Raw genomic sequence first — 16,231 nt, forward strand, 5'->3', positions numbered from 1 at the left:
AATAATTACATAATTCAGCGAGACATTGGTCCTCGTTTCTTTTCCTTCTGTTATCTAAATAACTGTTTTTCATTCAGACTTACATATAAGAAGGTCATTATGTTTCTCCTTTTCTGTGTGCGAACTTAACCTTCAGAGAAAGCGAAATAATGTTGTTCCACGTTGCAAAATCAATATCTGCGAGAAATTGAATGTTCATAGGAAAACTTCAACGTTTGTCATTTTCCCCAGCGATCACCTGAAACTAAGCTTAACGCTTCCTAATTAGACGTTTGTCTACTAAAAAACAACGAGACCAGAACATAGCTAATAGAGCGGAATGGTTATGGAGCACTGCAAACATCAAAGATGCTAAGATTTATGCTGGAAGGTTAAGGACCGTGCGCAATCTTTTGTTTCGCGCTCATACGCTAAGCAATAAATACGCCACCTAAACGTTTCTATTTGTTAGTTCCTCAGTCAGTAGTAAAGAGCTATTGTGTTTCGTGCACGGTCAGGCCAAAAATGAGAACAAAAACATACAAGAACTTTGTCGGGTTTTCATAACTAGTCCCCTCTATTAACTATGAAGAGAACAAAACAACACAAGTTGACAGTGAACGATTCTCATTACTTGAATAACTCGTAAACTTTGAGGTATGCGATCTGAAAATGAATCGAGCAAGAATTGCAAAGTAGTGGGCAGCTTTGGCCGATTTTTATCCTTAAATCGAGGCCTTGCCTTTTTTTTCTTCAAAGACAATAGTTCAAGTTCGTATTCCCGGTATTGGACTGGAACTAGCTTGCAATGGAGGCTCATGGGGAAAAAAACGGGATGAATTCTATTTCCATTTGGAAAAAAAAACCGCGTTAGCCTCTGTTGCAAGTTAGTTCCAATCCAACCGAGAATACGAAAATGGTCTATTGCTTTCCTCTAATCAATATTCTTCCTTTTACGCAAAGGAACGTGTCTCAACCCGATTTTTCAAAATTTCACGAATTACAAAAATTTTATAAAATGTTGAGTGCTAAAATCACCATATTTTAACGTTTGAGTTACTGAGACTTTTAAGTCTTGCTTTTTGTCATAACGGCGCTATTTAACAATTAGAAACGTAGCCCTTGCGGGCTACGGGTCAATAGCCCATGAGGCGAAGCCGAATGGGCTATTAACCCGTGGTCCTTGAGGGCGAAGGTTCTAATTGTTTTAGTATCATCAAAATAGTCGGACAGAAAAGGCAATAACAAAGATAGCAACTGCAAGTTGAAAAAATATTTATTTGGGAATAAAACGAAAGAAACCGTCGCGCTCGATTGCGCCAATTTCGTTACTCAAGGACTGTTGCTAATAGTCCTCTAGTAGCGTAGCCGATTAAAATGCAGGATTTCCATCAGTCCAGTAGTTGGATGATACTAAAAAATGTGAAACCTTTCGTAGACATGTAACGAAAAATATCTGCAAAATTCTCATAATTTATTGTTTTATTTGACAGGCTTGTAACATGGCAACGAAGGCTCTTCTAGGGAAGAGTCTGTGGAGAACGTTTCTATTTGCCGCTTACAGCATGTTAGTTCTTGGCTTTTTTGCTACGTTGAAAGGACCCCAATTACCTACGAAGAGATGTCAGCTAATATGCTTGATGAACTGCGACAAAAGTACAACATCACGATCAACCATTCTGATTTTATCGCATTTGCTAATGACGCTTACAAGGCTATTAAAGTCGGAAGAAAAGTGGAATAGACCTTTCTAAATACGACCTCCTACGTGTTTACGATATTGACAACAATAGGTAAGCTCAGTGTTGCCTATGCGATGCTATGACGAAGTCTCGTAAGCTTAATAAACTCACTACTGGCAGTTAATATAAGCTGATGAATGACTAAGTGTCCACCGCCCCCCTCCCCTTCCTGTACGTCCGAGGGTTAATCTGATTTGCAGTTTATTTGAAGTTTTCTCTTGAGGACATCCTCTTGACTTCTTTTCTCAATAGTGAACATTTGTCTACGATACTTGTCTCATTAATTACCAGTGCTGTCATACAAAGTACTCATCCATTTTAGTACCCATCCAACTTAGTTCAATACCAACTGCGCAATGTATCGTTTTGGATCTGTTGAAAGAAGTTCGTACAAAGAATAATGCTATTCAAGGGAGAGCAAACAAAATAGAAAAGTAGATAGCGGATAGATGGGGGTAATGGACGGACTGAGAGACAGACAGACAGACAGACCGCCAGACAGATAGTCAGACAGGCCGCCAGACATATAGACAAACAGGTAGACAGGCACACAGGCACACAGGCAGACACACAGTCAGACATAGAGGCAAAAATGGATGCTAAGAGACCTTTACACAGACCGTCAGGTAGTTTCTGGAACGCAGTGAGTTGCCCTATTTTCAATTCATTCTATTATTATTATTATTATTATTATTATTATTATTATTATTATTATTATTTTTGTGGCTCACACGTTTGTATCTTTGGGATTAAATCTTTTCAATTGAAACTCTACTAGTAATGGTGCCTACTGACATTATATTCTATGTTCGCTTTATCATCAGGATATGGTCACATGACGCCGGACACATGGCTTGGTCAACTCTTAACCGTCTTTTATGGCCTCGCTGGCCTACCAATATCTATGTTGGCTCTGAAAACACTTGGCGAAGTCATAGTCAGTGGTGCACAGTCATTCGTTGTGCGTATAGAAAAGCGGCTATTGAAGGTCAGGGATGTTCGTAGAATCAGACAGAAGACGTCTTTGGCGACTTGTGCGCTAATGATACTTTTCCTGTTACTCGGAAGCGTTATTAACTTAGTCGCCGAAGGTTGGAGCTTCGTGGAAGGTTTATACACCTGGTTTGTTGTCCTGTCCACCATTGGATTTGGGGATTACATCCCATTTCAGTCTCTGGATCAATGAGAAATCCAAGAGAGGAGGAGATCAAGAAGTTCTATGGGTGTTTATAGCTCTATTAGTGTTTTACACCCTGGTTGGCCTTTGCGTAGTTTCAACCGTGTTGACGTCTCTTGTCCAGGCAGCGGAGGAATATAAATCCAGAACAAAAGCCGGTGGCAAGTTAGCTCAGTTTTTCAAAAGGCAGACGGCTAGAGTGACTAGATCATCTGGTTACGTAATAAACCATGAATTGGCTCTTGAGGAAAATGGACAATGTAATGCGTTCGCTTCGCCACAAAATTCCCGTCGAGTGAGATCAAAGAGTCTTTAATAGCAAGGTCGATTGAAAGGAGTAACGGAAGTAAATAGGCTTTTCTGATCGTCTATAACCGGCCTGGGAGGGATGGGGGAATAAAATCGCTCTACTCCACACTTCAAGTAGCGAGGCAAAAACATGCCGTGAGAAATATATCTTCGTTCAGTGTTCGTTCGGCGAAACTGTCAAAGAAGTTTTAAAAAGAAGACGGCGAAGGAGGCATCTTGTAACGATTTTTGCTGCGTCTGTAGGTATAAATCTAAAAGTTATTGTGAAAGTTTCAAATGCAGAGTTTCAGCCGAGAATTTACATTATGTATTTGACATAGGAGATCATCCAACTGCGGTGAAATGTTCGCCGATAGCAGCAGAAAGTTTCAGGTGAAAGGCCAAGCTCAGTGAATACATATTCACCGAATTGTTCTTGGTCGATGCTGTTGAGTGGCGAAATCACTAACACGCTGGCAGTCGGGTTCGAGGCGGAAAGCTTTGCCAAACAAAACACTTGATAAATTTAAATCTTTCCTAAGCCTGTTGGCAGAATCGCAAGAACATCAAGGCTTGCGAAGTGCGATTCTAACGCTTCGATTTGCTCTGGTTCCAAAGCTTTCTATTGTAGCGAGATAAGCATTCCTGCAAGACGTCACACGTATCTCGAATGTTGACAAGGCGTTGTCAACGCTCCTTACATAATGAATATAATGAATAGAGGGGGTAAGTTTCTAAAGAAACTGTGGTGCTGCGTCGGTGGGGAGTATAACAAGATAATTTGGTTTTATCAACTGGATTGATAATGTGAATTGGCCACGAATCTCTTTACGGTGGCCAATTCACATTATCAACCCAGTTGATAAAGTCAAATTAGCTCCTAACGTAAGCCAATCATATTTTTGCGTTGTGACGTTGTGAGACCAACGCGTAATTCAAACTCCCTTGCTTAGACGGTAGTCCCTCCTTTCGCGCGCTCTTCGCCTCCAGGATTTCGCGTGGCTATTTTCTTTCTCGCGGTTTTCTTTCGCGTCACGCACGCTGGACTAAGCGAAAGAGGGACTATTCTTAGTCTTTGGAAACAGCTGCATGAAAGTTAAGAAAACTGCAAAATTGGTAGAATATGGCTGTCGAAATATGGTAACATGGAAAAGTGAAGTTCCGAGAGCAATGAAATGTCATAGAATTCTTCTCCAGATAAATGTAAGTTAGAGTACTTGCAAAGTTTAGCAGCTCTTACGGAAAGATTTAAAAAGAAAGTTATAAACAGTACAGCCCAGGCACACTTCGTCCCCCCAATCCCACGTTAAATAGAGTTAGGACTTTTTAATACACAAACAATAGCGTCCATTTGGCGTGAAAATATGCTCGGGTATTTGCCCTTAGACAGCATCTATTCCTCAAAGCTCACACTTTTCCGAGAGCGTAGCTTCTGGGAACAGATAATGTCCGCGGACAAATATCTGAGCATATTTTCTCGCCAAATGTAGGCTATTGTGTTCATTATCCTTCAAACAGTTTTGGCTGGGCGAATATTTGGTCACGTTACGCGTTTAGACCAATCGTAAAGAAGCGAAAATATTTGATGGATTATAAGGTTGGAATAACATGGTGTACTTAAAACGGACGAACGATTAACTATTAGCCTTGAATTTAACCAAGACGATGAAACAAATTACACAGTAATGAGACAGGTGGAAGTTCAAAGAATGGTTTATGCTGGAGGTTCCATGAATATTTTGATGTGTTCGTACTGTGCGTGATCGTAGAAATATTTACCTCGTTGCTTTGAATAGCTTAATTATACCAACCACGGAATGTCATGTTATGAAAATCCCATGGCCAAGAAAACGATTTGTGTGTTATTTATATTTTCCATCCTGGCAGGCAGTCTTTTGTTGAAATAACTCAAATCTGGAACTCTTGGTAGCCGCTCACTGTATCTAAGATCGGAGGTTGCTACAACAAGTATACCACAATGCACCGGAATATATGTATTCAAAACGCACCTTTTTTAATTATCCAACCTGTTTTCTTCTAGAAGTGGCAAGCTTGTCAATTCTATCAACCAAGAATGTGTTGCGTGCCAAAATGTATATCCCGGATTAGCAAAGAATCCAGGGTTCTTTGGGTTCGGGTCTTTTTATTTCTATCGTACATGCACGCGGGTGCGTTCGTATTCATGATGATAGAACGGCAAGCCACGGAGAAGCAGATGGACGAAACTAAAATACGTATGGAAATTTTGAAGAATATCACCACGTCCGAATATAATATGACAGAAGATCAGTTTACCAAGCTTAGCGACGCACTTAAACCGTTGTTTTGTTCCAATTTGCCCGAATGGAGTTATGAACACGCAACTAGCTTTACGCTGCAACTCTTAACTACAATAGGTAGGTATCGGCTAGTATATGTTCCAGTGCAATGAATGAACACCTTTATGAAAGACATCAATACCTATTTTCACAAAGCTTTTTGAATATCTAAGCACTTTTGTTTATATCTACAGGCAGTAAATTTATTTTAATTTAAGCACTATCGGTCTACTTGGGGATTTCAACACTAACGATTACTGATTGTAAGCACTTATTTAAAACATAGGCACATACATTCTGTCATGGTGATGGGCTAGAGAACTAATTAAAGTTGGAATTACTAGATGCTTAAAGACCAGCTGATAAAAAAGTCGTGCTGAAAACACCAATGACAACAACAAATTTTGTTTGGATTGGGCAAGAGCAGGGACTTCGTGTAATGTTATACTTGAGAGCACTGATCTGAAACGCAATATTAATACGCTAAAATGTTTATAACAACGAATGTAGCTAAGCATGTCATTTCGGGGAATGAGAGATATTGTTTCGGTTTCATTCATTAACATAATATTAATAATGCGTTTTTCCATAATAAGAATAGCCAATATCTGGGAATACGAAATAATCTAGGAAACGGCCCCAGTTAGGAATTCCTCTCAGCGTTGCAAGGCTCCGATAAATTTATTCGTTTATGTTTATTGAGACTGCAGAGTAATTGTGTAATTCTTAGTTCTGTTGAGTTCGTTTTGTTTTGCATTGAAACACAAGCAGATGTTTTGTCAATGCTAAGTGACTTTATTCCCAATTGTTAATAAGTCGCTGAGGCTTGTATACATAAAAATTACATTGGATAATGACGCAAATGTAAAGTGAACTAATAGCATTTGAATGGATCAAGCTTTTTGTGTTTGTACCTAATAACTTTCAGCAGTAGAATTCTTTCAGGATACTAATGCAAATGTTGCGATCTGATTGGCTGAACCGCCAACGCAACCCATTAGCCGCAAGTGTAGGATGCTTGGAGATTGTCCACAAAATGGAGACGGTCGATTAAAAAACTTAAGATATAGTTATATGTAGTTTAGTGTATATTTCGATGGGCAACTTAGTTCCGAAAAGACAATAAGAAGAGCGTTCACTGTTATGTTGAGCTTCAGTTGTTGAATTGTTGAAAGTACTGATAGGTGCACGTCCTCAGATGCAAGTTTCAAATGACAATTCAGCCCGTGCGCGATTCAATTATCAAATTGACGTCAGTTTTTTATGCGTCTGTCCTCTTGTTGATGATAAATTTATCATCAATAAGAGGACAGACGCATGAAAAACTGACGTCAATTTGTTTTTTACAATAACAAGACCCCAAAATGGTCAAATGCCGGGGATAAATGAGGGGGAAAGACATCGTAAACTTGCCGTAAACAAAGATAAGTGAATTTTATTCAAAATGACGCGAACATTGTCAATAGCTTTTTTTTGATTGGCTAAATCTTATTGGTTAAAAAGTTGATAGTTTAACATTAACATTAACATTTTATCCGTCTGTGCTCTTATTGACGATAAAAATGAGCCAATCAGCGCGCGAGAAATTTGACGGTTATCATAAAAAGCGTAATCATGATACCATAATGCTACTCAAAAAACAGAGAAATAATAAAAAATAATTATATGAAGGACATAAAGTTATTAATTAAATTCCTAAGAAGACAAAGATAAGGTTATTAACTTTAAAAACCTGAATTTATTGGGAAAAAAAAAACGAGTGCGGGCGCGTAAACAACGGCAAATTTCCAATGAAAATTCAGTCCGTGCGATTTTGTTAAAGCGATAAGTTAAATAATACGCAGCAAAATAATTGAAAACCGTTCTTTGCAATTCACTGCTGGAATTCACCTCTTAGAAATCTCGAGCTCATAATCTAATAGTTAATAGTTCACTGACTGTTCATTATTTCTGTTACACAGGATATGGCAATATCACACCGCGAACCGCAACTGGTCAAATAGTCACCATTGTCTATGCTCTATTTGGAATACCCTTAACAGTTCTCACCCTAAAGTCCATCGGTGGAGGGTACAACAACATGATCAAATGCCTCATCAGGAGGATTGAAAACTGTAACCGCCGAGGAATGCCAACTGATATAAGGAACTTAGAGCTCAAGGTTCTCTTGCTCAATTTTCTTCTCTTAGCCATTATTATCCTCTCCTCAGCTGCAGGGTCTTTGCAAGAAGACTCATGGAACATTCGGCAAGGCATTTATGCGTGGTTTATCACCTTGACCACGGTGGGCTTTGGAGACTTCGTTCCCAAAAGGATGATTGCAGGGGGTCAACCTAATGGTCTCATTATCTCTGGTTTGTGTTTCATGTCAGGCGTTGTGGATGCGATGGTGGAATATCTTTACAAGGGAGATGTCAAGGTTTCATGCTGCCCCGGTTCAGGCCCTTGTACTAATAACACGACTCGTTCATCAAACAGCGAGAACGAGATTGAAACTGTCGACACTCAGAATCACTCATTAAATAATTTGGGATTCGAGGCGGCTGCCACACAAAAAGAGGCGATAAGTTCCTGTCAAGATACGACGCTGTAAAGAAAGAAAATGAGAACATCATGCAATTCAAACTTGCATGTTTGTTGTGTTTGTGTCTAAATTGTTAAATTCTATTTTCCTTGATGACAATCTTTTAGTGAAAACTTTTTAACCTTGTCGCCTTCACATTTACATTATTCTCTCATCTTTTGGTACCATTTAAGGTTAAGCTATGTTCTTTTAAATAATCTTTAAGGTGGGTTTAGAGAAAGATTTAAAAGAAGAAAACAGCAAACAGCAAACAAATATTAACAGTAAATGAATGCGGCAAATTTCATTATTTATTATTTGTAAAAGTAGGCTGTTTTGAACCTACCGTAGACAAACGTTTTTGTAGAAACACGATTCTGCTATTATTTGTCTAGCCCATCACAGAATGATTTTTTTTTTAAAGTCGCACCGCAATTCTTTTTCTGACGCTCTGAAGTGGTTTGCATCATTATGGCAAGTACTGGCTTGGAACTTTCCCTGTGACTCATCTTGTGCTGTTGGTTATGGCTGCATTGAAAGCTCCATTGGTAGTTTTTTTGGTAACAAATAACTTAAGTCTGTAAATGACCTGCTTTCCCTGCAGTATAATTTCCCAGTTTGCATAATCTTTAATCTTCTGTAATGCCGTGGTCGTCGATCGAAGTCTATTAAGTTGAAGCGGCCTGGATGGTTTCCAATGAAAGCTGCATAATATTAGACGTGTTTTATGTGTAACTGAGGTTTGACTTTGCTGTCAGACAGGTAACAAAATACAAGTGTTATCTTAGCGTTTTACATGTTGATATTTAGTTCTCTTTTGCGCGAAACGACCATTACGATAAGGTTCAGTCGATCGAGATTCACTCAGTTGGTTGAGGGGGCATTCAGAGTTCTTCTTTTCATCTTTAGCAGGCTACTGTAGCAAGTTATCAGTGGTTTGGAAGGCTCGTGGAATTTGTCCACATCTTCCATGTCATTCTCATAAAGTGTACTTTCTCGTTACTGGTATCAATAAAGTACTTTCCTTTTAGGATCCTACAACTTACAACTTACTACTGAATTTCAATTAATGCAGACGAATTCACAACCTCCTTCCCTACCTCCGCAGAGCTGTAGACTTAAATTAAAAATACTTCAGTCGGAGCTCCTCAAGGATCTTTTGAGCCATCAATTAGTCATAAATAAATTCAGCAGGTGAATAAATTTATTGCTTTTACCATGTTGTAAATGAAAATGAAATTCGACCTTACCTAGCAACCGAGTAAATCTTGAATGTAAAAAATTTAAATCAGTGCAAATTCAAATTATATTTCCTTTATGTTTTTAAAAGAATACTCAGTGAGTTTTGCGAGTGACACGGTAGCTGTTATTACGCACCGTGGGCTACTGACTCAATGGTTTTCTGAAGTACTAGAGAGGTACGTTAAGTTTTCCTGCTCCTGAATTTAAATATTTAGTCATTTTCTCAAGTTAGAATTATCGTAATTCGCATTTCATAACAAGCGGTTTCGGCGAATGGCTTCATCTCTTAGTTCACTGCAGGCAGCCAGTGTGCTTTCAATTCAGACGGTAGAAAAACAGAGGTTGCCTATTTACCAAGTTAGGATTTCGAGTTGCGATTTTCGAGTTGGATTTTCGAGTTGGATTTTCGAGTTAGGATTTTTTTGGCGGGGTTTCCAATAAATTTTCAGTGGTTTTACACAACGTACTTTGTCAACGTCTTGAGGTCTTTTCAAGATGGAGGAGAACGAGGATGGCAGATCGGTACGGGCAATCTTGTTTAATCTATCCTAGTATTACATTCGTAGCTGTATTTTGGAGTGCAAACAATAGTTGACACTTCAAAGTTCATTTTAATGCAGCATTGGAGGCATTTGTTGGTCTTCAAAATGTGGTGGAATTATAGGATTCATATATTTGCCTTTTGTCTAATTCTTAACGCGGATTTCTAAATTTGCACCACCAGAATAGATATGACAAGAAAAATCATATTCTAGAACTTACCTTCGATTTACGCTCGGATCATGGTAGTAGTAGTAGTGGAAATGACTTCATGTAAGACTCAATGTCTTGCCTCTTGCTTCAAGTATGTTTCATTTAACAAATAAAGAAGCCTAAGCCGTTTTTACACTGATAAAACACGACGGGCATTTGAGAACACGGGGGAAATGTTTTATTTAACAAATAAAAAAGCCTAAGCCGTTTATTACACTGATAAAACACGACGGGCATTTGAGAACACGGGGGAAATGTAGAAAACACCAGCCGCAGGCGAGTGTTTTCTACATTTCTGGAATGTTCTCATAGGTCAGTTTTAACACCGTGCAATACACGGCTTAGGCTTCTTCATTTGTTTTATATTATAGGCAAAAAACAATAAAACACGCTTTTTCTTTGTCTTATTTAAGAAATAAGAAAACATGTACCGTGTTTCTATCGAGTTTTAGTATAAATCTACTAGCGTTCTATCAGGAATTCCGCTCTCTGATTGGCTTTGCTACTCAATATCTATTCTGTGATAGATAGTGAGTGGCGTAGCAGCGTGCCCTTGTTAACAAAATGACGACCGCTTCTTGTCGTGTCTGTGAAGAGGATTTAGAAAAAGTTTTGAACGACTAGTAGATTTATAGTAAAACAATTAGATTACTCGCTCTCGATTTCTATGCCTGATAGTTGACTCGGGCTGCGCCCTCGTCAACTATCACGCGACAGAAATCTCGAGCTCATAATCTAATTGTTTAATAGAAACACGATTTTTTAACCAATCAGCGCGCGTATTTTCTTAGGACTGTTTTCTAAACTGTGATGAAACATGGGTTTTTGACCAATCAGAACGCGCGCAGGGTCCTTTGTATATTATAAATAGTAATGTCGCAGAATAAAAAGGCAAAACACTAACCCCACGCCTACATGAGTTCTATTGTATACTGCATTGGACTGGAAATCTACGAGACGGTTTACAGACAAACTAGCCGATTCGTTGCAGCTGGATTACTAGTAACCATCTCGAAAAGACCGACTATACATCCTTACTCCAAAATCCAACTCGAAATCCAACTCGAAAATCCTACTCGAAATCCTAACTCCAAAATCCAACTCGAAAATCCAACTCGAAATCCAACTCGAAATCCTAACTCGAAAATCCAACTCGAAAATCCAACTCGAAATCTAACTCGAAATCCTAACTCGGTAAATAGGCAACCTCAATATGGGTAAGAAAGAATTTTCCTCTTTGCAAAAAAAAAGTGATAAAAATAAAAACTCTGTAACCGAGAATAGGTCAAGCATAGACACTGGAGAAGCATGTAAAAAATTAAGGTCCACAGGTTTTATAGGTAAGTTTATTCTTATAAATTTTTGTTTGGCATTTTAGGATCTTATTTACAAAACAGAATATGTAGTTGGAATCAGTCCATACTGCCTAACTGTTTAGCGATTCTAAGTCGTCTAAGTCGTTTCACAGTACTGGATTTTTAACGTTACAGTCGAACCTCGATTATCCAGACTCGTTGGAACTAGACGAAATAGTGCGATAATCGAGTGTCCGGACAATCGAAAATACGAATATTAATGAAGAACAAAACTGTTGAAATAAACAGCATTTAATCGTGAAACAACGCTTTTACAAATCGTTTGGAAAACAATATGGTCTACTGTACATCTTAAACCACTCAACTCTGAGCGAATCAGAACTCATTCGCGAGTGTTTCTCATTAGTTGGCGTGCAAGCGCTGCTTTTGCTCTTTAAAGCAAAACAAACTCGCTTTTGACTGCACTTTTCAATGGTATAGTTTTAAAAAAAATATTGCTACGGATCTTGATCATGACTAATAAATATTCATGACAAAATTGGGACTAGAGAAAAAGTCCGGATAATCGAGGTATGGATAATCGAGGTTCGACTTTAGCCGCATAAATATGCGTCAATCATGAATGAACTATACGTGATGTTGTTTCTAGGAAGTTAATGCTTGCCGTAATTGTTGCCTGCGTCTCTGCTTGCCACTTATTACAAGGGTAATGCAGCAGGTGGGAACAATATGGATCAAAAAAGAAAAAAAAAAGACACACACAATAAAACCCACAAAACACTTGCAAAAGAAGTAATCCGAGCGAGCGTTAAAAGAGTGAGTGGCATGTGCAAGCGCCTTCGCAGTAGGTTTAAATATGGTCGAATATTAAGGACTGATGTTTTAACACAGGTAAACCGAGATCAGTATAGTCTGCAGAGCTATTGTAGAGCTATTGTATATTGTATATGTATGCAATCGATATCGTATATCGCGCTTAGAGGCCCCGCTTATCCGCCTGTTCTGAAAGCTAAGATCGATATGTAAAGCAACGCCAGTTGACAAAATATGCCCTACTACAGTAAACCTTACATTCTTGCTATATTTTGATAGACAAGATAATGCATCCTCTACTTGGGAAAGCATTACTGCGTCTTGGACATTGTTTTGCTTACTGCTGGCTTTTTGCTTGGAGTTTTACCTTAATCGAAAGAAAAAACGAGCCAGCCCGCCAAAGAAGGGAAAGGATGTTGAGTGACCTGAGAACGGAAATAAATATGAAGTATAACATGACGGATAACGACTTCGAGACTTTCGTGCGAAGAGCGGCGAGTTTGTTTTCGCTGCTCTCACCACAATAGGTATTATAAGTAAGTGTATTATAGTGTTCGTTCGAGTGAGGCCTTAAACTACTGTCTATAGTTGCACTCTTTTTTTATAAGAATATTGTTTTTCCGGCCGAGGCTGAATATTCTTATTTTTCTGCCGATTTTAGGCTGAATTTTTTTTGGAAATATTCTCATAATATATCGTATCGCATTTCTGTTTTCGAATATATCTGGTGTCTGGATGGTGTGAAAGTAATTTTGGAGCCAGCCTGCAGGCATTAAAACCGGAAATCAGGCACATAACTTCTTACAGAAATGCTACTAGCATCGAACATACGGCTAGTGCTGTTTTTGTTGCTTTTTGGCTAGTTTTGCCATTTAGGGAAAGGACGAATCGTATAAGGTTTAGATAAAAACATATCATTGTATTGTATTTACAAATTTTCAACACACGAAATTGTATTTTGGATTTTTTATTAAAATATTCTTAAAATTTCGCAAATTTCAGCCCTCGATATTCTCAAAAAACATACTCTTATAAAAAAGAAAGAGTGTTTGTGGTTACATTACATTTCGTAACCCGCGTTACTCGACTCCCGATAACGCGAACCTCGCACCAACTCGAACCAAAATCGATTTCGCCTATATTTCCATCCAATGTTTACTATATAATTTTACCCTCGGTAACTGGAGCCCCCACAATCTCGAACCAATTTTCGTTTCCATCTAGATCATTTTCTATTCAAATTTAGCCTCGATAACTAAGGCCATGCTTGTCAATACCTGACAAGACAAAACAGACAGTATTGTCAGTCCAAAACATCATTTGAATTTATTTTGGAGCAGCTGTGCAATATTTGGGTTTCTTTGCAGTTAATCTCTTCGAAACCTGCAGATTTCGCAATACCTGGACTTCTTTTGCTGCTTTACTTTGTTTACAGTGTCGTTCCACTAAGGTTACTTTCTGACATGTACAGTAGTTGAGAAATGTCTTGTCGCGTTCTCACTCGACGTCTCTATTCTGTATGAGTAGAGATATAGCGTATAAACACCATTTTTCTCCTCCTTATTTCCTGTCATTTGTTCTCAACTCACGATAACTCGAACGCCCAATAACTTAAACCTTTTTAATCTCACCAGTGAAGGTTCGAATTATTGGCAGTTGACTGTTTATAGTTAATATATAAGGATCCAGCAAGAACGATTTTTTGGACAAACTATCACCTCTTTAACAATTGTGCACAGGAAAGAGCGGCGCAAAATATTACGTCCTCCCAAAGTTTCCTAACTGCTCGTTTCCACGGTAACTCAAAGTGACTCTGACTATTTTTCATGTTGTTTAACATTTTTGATTTCGTATCTTCTTTCCGCGACATCGGAAAATTGCCTCAGGGTCCCTCAGCAATGTCATCAAAGCATGACTGTTTATGTCAAAAAATTCACAGTCGTGTCTATAAAGACTGGTCACGCTACATTGCTTGTTGATGAATTGCAGGAAAACGTAGAGGAGGTTACCGTTTATTGAATAGTCTTGAGGTTACAGAGGTCCGTAGCCATTCTTACAAACCTTTTGACACCTTTCACATCTGCTATTATCGAAGTAACATATCAAACACAAAAGACCGTGTTTGACCACATTTCCAAAAACAGAGAAGAGGATTGAAAATACGACGCGCAGCGGAGTATTTTTGACGAACCTCGAGGTGTTTGGAAATGTAGGCACGCACGGCCTTGAGTGATATATCTTCTCAATCGAAACAAAAACTAAGGAGAAAATGAAATATAAAATCGAAGAAATCTATGCTAATTAAGATCAGATATCCAAACACCGTCACGGTCGCGATTTCCTTTGTTTAAACTTGATGAATTATTAATAAGTTTATCGAAGAAAAGATTCTAGAACGACGTCTAACGACAGTGTCAAAGGGATGTAGGATCTTTCATGCTGAAAACGAAACTAATACAGAGTATATGATGGAAAATGGCCATAAAATCGAGAGGCAATTTCAGCATTTGTTTTTAGAACTCCGGATTCAGTCAACGGAGCGAAAGTCTCCGGGGGAAAGTTTGATTAATGGAATTGTGTTGCTTCTGTTAGGATATGGACATATCACACCGAAAACACCACTTGGTCAAGGCATCACCATCATCTTCTATGCCTTTAGTATTCTTGAAAACGACGGGGGAGCTCTTGGCAATTTCTATCAAGTATCTTGTTCTCAAAACAGAAACTGTTATTCTCAAAAGAGCTCAACCGAAGCACGTGAAAAAGAAAACGTTTTTTGTGACTTGTACATTAATGGTTGTCCTACTCATCTCGACAGGCGCCTCAGCTGTTTACTTTGAAAACTGGACCCTCGTCGAAGGCTTGTATGTGTGGTTTACTACGTTTACAACGATTGGTTTTGGTGGCTATGTGATGTTCGAGTCTCTTGTGAGAAATGTTGATCAAGGAAAGACTTCTGAAGATCAATATATTTTTGAAAATCCTCTCTTGTGTATTCCTTACATAGTTGGCTTGAGTCTGACTTCATGCCTTTTGAACTGCATTTTTGATTGCTTAGATGAAATACGTGATTTTCGTGATCGGTACATGAACTATTGGCCAAGCTTGATTTCATTCGCAAGAAGATTGTTCGGCCGCAAAAACCCAAGTTATGATGTAACGGGAGACCAAAATAACACTCATGAAATAACTTAAGAAACAAGCCACCTGTCCCTTCATGGCCAAACTGTTACGAAAAGATGTCTTGATGGTAAAACAAAGTACAAGACACATTTTTCAGTGTGATAAAAAAAAAAACTTAGAAAAGCAATTTGTGAAACAGGTTATTTTCACGCACTTATTGAACTAGCTGTTTGACAAAACTTCAAGTTATCAGGGATATTATAAAAAACATGGTTATATTACGAAATGTCTTTTACACACAGATCGCGATACTGGTTGAAGTATTTTCAGTCATGTCAAGGACATGACTATGGATAATAATTAAAAGGTACATCAATGGTCATTTGTCCAGCCATAAAAAAGAGAGGTCATTAATTGTTTTATTTTGAATAGTTAAGGCGGGGGTAAACATGAAGGCCATATTTTTGCTGGGTATTATGGTTTGAATGCAAATATCTCGTTCACATTTCAAGCAGTGAAAAATCTCTCTGCTTATTTCACAAAGCTACGTTTTGGGCTGTTTTGTAAATTTTTTGTGATTTTTGGGTATATTTGGGGATACATAGTTTTTCTCAAAGGATTAGTAAAATTTATGGAAATAGGAAATTTTGAAGATTTGATGTTGTTTTAAAATTAGAATTTGAAGTTAGAAATTGGTAGACGTACACCAAACAGTTGCCCACCAACCCGGGGTGCCCTTTTGGGGGCAATCAACTGTCTGGTGGTGTTCCAAACCCCTTTTTATCCTTTTAATCCCTCTTTAAACTGCTTAAAATTTCACTTAAATTCATGTGTACCCCCGCCTTAACCTTCGGACGTACAAGCGTTGGGGACCACTTTTGCTAGGGGGGACAGAAGGTATTTTTTTAGAACCATTG

General features: G+C 38.4%; 2 pseudogenes across 1 annotated transcript; both read left to right on the forward strand.

Moving 5' to 3' along the window:
* Window positions 1–1,418: 1,418 nt before the first annotated feature.
* On the forward strand, window positions 1,419–9,115 carry LOC110042100 (uncharacterized; annotated as a pseudogene). The gene is made up of 3 exons (XR_016205953.1): window positions 1,419–1,772; window positions 2,546–3,059; window positions 7,466–9,115. The product of XR_016205953.1 is annotated as an uncharacterized LOC110042100 (transcript).
* A 3,363-nt stretch (window positions 9,116–12,478) lies between these two features.
* Window positions 12,479–15,959, forward strand: LOC149114930 (potassium channel subfamily K member 3-like; annotated as a pseudogene).
* Window positions 15,960–16,231: the final 272 nt, after the last annotated feature.

This window comes from Orbicella faveolata, unplaced genomic scaffold, assembly GCF_042242905.1.
Source record: "Orbicella faveolata isolate gen_17 unplaced genomic scaffold, um_ofav_v1 contig_13, whole genome shotgun sequence".
NCBI classification, from domain to species: domain Eukaryota; kingdom Metazoa; phylum Cnidaria; class Anthozoa; order Scleractinia; family Merulinidae; genus Orbicella; species Orbicella faveolata.